This window comes from Frankliniella occidentalis, unplaced genomic scaffold (genome assembly GCF_000697945.3).
Source record: "Frankliniella occidentalis isolate FOCC.00 unplaced genomic scaffold, Focc_3.1 Scaffold120, whole genome shotgun sequence".
NCBI lineage: Eukaryota > Metazoa > Arthropoda > Insecta > Thysanoptera > Thripidae > Frankliniella > Frankliniella occidentalis.
The window spans coordinates 801,232-805,998 of record NW_026267248.1 but is presented as its reverse complement, the minus strand read 5'-3'; the positions used below and the strand labels follow the sequence as shown (position 1 = coordinate 805,998).

The window sequence follows — 4,767 nt, the reverse complement described above, 5'->3', positions numbered from 1 at the left end:
TCTCCCCCCGTGCAGCCCCACCCTCCAGTGCCCTATACTACTATGGATCGCTCGTATCCAGAGAACGAATTTGGGCAGAAGATCAAACCGCCTACCCACGCGCACAGAAAAAGAGAACGTAGCGAGCAATAAAAAACGGAAAAAGAAAGAATCGGCCTCAAAAATATATCACCCCGGACGATTCATCATACGATACGACCAGTACGGGTCGCGTCGCGGTGGTGATCCCCACCATGCATGGTGATCCCCACCACCACCACCATGGCGCGATCAGCGCGGTGATTATCCGCTCCTCATGGCACACGTCGCAGTTAATCATAGGCCCGGCGCCAGCAGCGCCTCCCTCGCGCCCCTCATGAGCCTCATGGGCGACACTTCATAATGCCGGGGGCGGGCGGCGGCGGCTAAAACTGAACGCAGCAACAGTGTCCCGTGGGAGCGACAGAGACGGCTGCGGAGAGAGAGAGACAGAGAGACGGAGACAGAGACACAGTCGCACGTAACGGGGGTTATGGGTGACGGTTGGGGGGCGGAATTAGTCGTGGATCATCCCTCATGTGTGGCGCTGTTATTGTCCAGACCGCGCAGCCGCGGGCGGCATTCGTTCCGCTGGCCCGGCGATATGAGAAAACGTCGACGCAACGCCCCCGCGCCGCTGCTGCTGCGGATGTGGTGACGAACTTCTCATAACGACGACACGAACGGCAACGTCTCAGTACAGTAGCACTTCCTGCACTGCTGACCGGAGGCTTCTCCCGGCCGGGCCGGGCCCCGTGCGTATAGGCAACCGCGCTGCACCCGTGCGTAGGGGACAGTATTTTCCTCTCCACTCCCAAAGTGGGTGACCACGACGACACTTCCTTCAGCTCGTTACAGTTTTATTGTTAAACTAGATGAACGTCTCAAAACTGCACTCAGTTCTGACAAGAACAACTACAACAACGATGCCAGTACTCACCTCTTATTTCAATTCGGCGGATATGTGGCAGATAGCCGCTGCAGTGAAGAGCGGCCAGTCGCACTGCTGCAGAACGAGAGAATCGGCATCCAAAAGTTGAGCCTGCAAACATAAGTTAGTCATTATCAGTCAACGACATACCGAAACTATACCTTAAATAAATCACTCGAAGTTCGCGGTGTACAGTCGTGTCTCTTTATGGGCAATATCATTCCTTCCTGGTTGAGCGCACAGCGGAGAGTTAGTTCTATGCCTATAGTCAATCCGCCTGCCAATCGAGGTTGAGATATCCGAGAGAGCGTGTCTGTGTGTGTTTAGCGTGTTTACGCGATCACTGAGTCAGGAAATCAAAACCACTGCGGCCACCGGCGTGTGGGCTTTCAGCCGCTTTCAGCAGTGCCCGAGGCGAGGCGTGGCGGAGTTGACTGGCCGGATCTCCAAAACTGAAACTCGATCGCTGGCCGGCCGGGCCGACCAACACCGGCGCTGCTGTCCGCCCGGTGTGTCACTCGCTGTCAATGCCAACGCCCGATTTATCCTCTCGCTCTTCCCTGTCTCTCTCAGCCTTATCTCCCTTCCCTATACCTCTCTGTCTGTGACTGGAACATTTTTCTGCCTGTTTTTTGTTTGTTGCCGCCGGCAGCGCCCCGTCGGTTAGGCCCCACTGCCGAAGCCGATTTCAGGGAATGGGATTTTCATACTGATTAGTGGCCTCTGCCTCTCCGCCCCGTCCCGCCCAGACTGCAATCGGTTCTGCTCCGCTCGTCCTCGTGATGGCTCCGCGGCGAGGCGGCCGGCCCGGCGCCGGACTATATAGCAGCACTGACCACGCTGCCGAGGGAAGTCCTGAAGTCCTCTCGAGAAAAGTATAGAGAAGATCGAACACCGATCGAATACCATCATCCTTTTACGGCAGAATATATGTTATACTCCAAGAGCATGCAAAACAGACTGTTTGCTAGTTCAGCAAAATATTTGCAAATATAAAGGAACAGCAAAATTTTGTTTTGCTGGCAATGCAGGAGTGACAAACTTGTAGCGAAAGTATCCAAGCTGCACCCAGAAAAAATCTTTCTTGGTTTAAGTTTATTTTGTACACTTGGGTTTGAACAAAGTACAATTTTTCACTTGGACCAATGCGAAAATATTTCAGATCATAATTTTGCGTGAGCGTGACGCACTCGGAGGTGGCGCACTGGTGGCGCTACAGACAGAGATCAGGATGCAAGCAAGGGGGCGGCGGCAGCGGCTGCAGCACGAGCGCTCGGCAGGGTAGTAGTCCTTCCCCAGCTCCCACCGGAGCCGGAGCACGCGGAGCACGCCACTAGCCACGACCCCACTTCACAGTTGGCCTACCTCAGCCTCGGCCCGGCCCGACCCGTCGGCACCTGAAGGGCCCCGTCGGCCGCCGCTACGGTGCAATGTTACTTCCCTGTGGTTTGCCCTCCCCCCTTTCCCCTCCCATTCTCCATGCTCACCCAGCCCTGTTAGGCCCTTACCCATACCCCCTCACCCCTTCCCCCTCTGCCCTGTCCAGTTAACGCCGACCACAATACGCCATACAACACCGCAGCCGATCTGTCGATGACCGCTGATCTATCCGAAAACTTGCCGAGATACAGGAAACTCGGATATAACACACAACAGATCGAGCACACACCACAACAAGGATGAGCGGGGAAGGCACGTCAGTAGTGGCAGTGACCCCCTGGAACCGCCTCTTGTCAGGTGCAGTCTCCACTGTAATAATTAACAAAAGACTTTTCACAGTTTTTAAAATAGATAAATTAAATTTTAGTTGTAACTCTGCTGTTGCTTTTTAAGGTATTATCACGACACAATTTTGTTTCCACGAATTTACAAGTATAGTAGTTTGTTTAGGAAAGACTCCTGTACAAAATTTTAATCCTACACACAGAGTTCACAGGATTTTTGACAGTGATTGCTGCTGCCTGCTATCAGGTCTCCACGCCCCGATGGGCTTAAATGGCAGAGCAGCCGTATATTGGAGCGAGCGTTCACTTCAATGGAGGAACTGTTGGACAAACTTCCCCCACACCCCCGACCCCGGGTCGCCCCTATCGCGCACACAAGGACAGGACTTTCCGTCGGCAAATTACCATGCGAGGGGAGGGGGGGGGGGAGGGGACCAAGGAATTAATCAACCTGCCTTAAAAGCCCTTTCACGCGGCCGGATGGCAGAGCGTCAACTTCTTTTTTGTGTGTGTTGTTCCATCCCCTCTATTCCACCCCTCCGAGATGGAAAAGGCAACCGCCATGCCACTCGGCGGCTCACCCTCTCTCATATCCAAAACTAAAACCCCAAACCCCCACCCTCCCCCACCCTTGTCTTATTTAATCAGGCAAATTCCGGCGTCGGTATGGGTCTTTCAAAGGGGAAGGGCGGAGGTGGAATCACTCACACACATGCGCGTACACACACACACACACACACACACACACACACACGCACACACACACACGAGGCGGTTAAATGCATCACCACACGCCTGCGGCCTTGACAAGGATGGCAGCAGAGTAGCCACGTGGGTTCGACCCCCCCACCACCACCTCCCAATTATTTTTCGTTATACTTTTTTCCACCTGCAAGTTCAATTTTCGTTTCCTCCCATCACAGTGACCATCGCGATTTACGAGGTGGCGCTTGTGTACACACCACCGACCGCTCGGCCCGGCGGCGGTATGGTTCCGCCTCAACTGCTCCGGCGGCCAGGCCAGGATGTCACTCCATAACGTGACATCACTCTCCGTCACGTGACGCACCTGTCACGCCGGGTCGTGACACGCCCACGGTCACGCACAGGACACGGCGCCCACCAGTCAATGTCACCAGGGCCGGCCGTGCGCGGCCTCAGAGAACCGCGAGGGGAAAACGCACAATTTCGAGGTCTCTCGCGTCGCGTCCTCCACTTGCTTTGCCCCCCCCCCCCCCTCGAGCTATCTTGTGGTGCATCATACGCCCTTGCCACGCCACGCCACGCCCCCAGGGCAGTCAGCCTTTTCGCTTTTCCACAGCACCCTCCGTACTGTCTCTCCGCGTTGATCGTCCGGGGAGGAGAGAAGTGGGAGGGGGGGGGGGGAGGTTATGGTACCCCTTCCTGCACGCATGGGTAGGCTTCCCGCTCGTCTCCGGCCTGTCCGCACGGCAGCGCGGTCGCGGTTGATAAGTTATGACACCGGCTTGTGAACAACAACGGCGAGCGAGAGAGAGAGGAGTCGAGATATCTGATGGGACATGATTTATGTGCACAGGAAGGGTTATTGCCAATCTCCATCAGCCTCCGCAGCAGCCGCAGCAATCGGTAGCCGTCTCGCTCACACTCGAGGACATCTCTATACCGGGGGCGACAAAGGCAGCCTGCTGTGACTTTAGCCCTCCTCCCCCCCAACCCCTCCTCCCCCGATCTCTGTACGGCAGCAGCTGGCCGTGCGCTTGTACACCACCACCAACACCAGTACATGCGAGCTACGTACGCTACATGTGCTGCTGCGGCGGCAGAGTGTTGAGCAGACAGGTCGAGCCCGCCCGTCCCGTCGGGGTGGGCGACGAGGACGAGACGCTAACCGTCGCCGGCGGTGGAGGGCAGGGAGGGGCAGAGCAAGCAGATGTGCACGGCTGGAGAGGGGTGAACAGCCCCAGACTAAACGGGGGCCCAAGATGCGCGCGCCGAAACTGTTTTGTTAGATTACGTCTGTCCACGGTGGAGGGAGAGAAGGTGGCGGCACGAGGGGTCTGCTCGTGGGTCCAGAATCTCGACAGGTTGGGGGATTAACGCCCTAGTCGGGGC

General features: G+C 56.3%; 1 protein-coding gene across 4 annotated transcripts in view; it reads right to left on the bottom strand.

The window, feature by feature from the left end:
* Positions 1–955: 955 nt before the first annotated feature.
* LOC113205057 (gastrula zinc finger protein XlCGF17.1-like) overlaps positions 956–4,767 on the bottom strand; it is a 113,327-nt gene continuing 109,515 nt past the window's right edge. For 3 of the 4 annotated variants that reach the window (XR_008011473.1, XR_008011474.1, XR_008011472.1), the window contains one exon: positions 957–1,060. The gene's annotated coding sequence lies outside the window, so the exon portion shown is untranslated. Of the gene's footprint in view, positions 1,061–4,767 lie in introns of all 4 variants that reach the window. The other variant, XR_008011476.1, reaches the window with a different exon arrangement.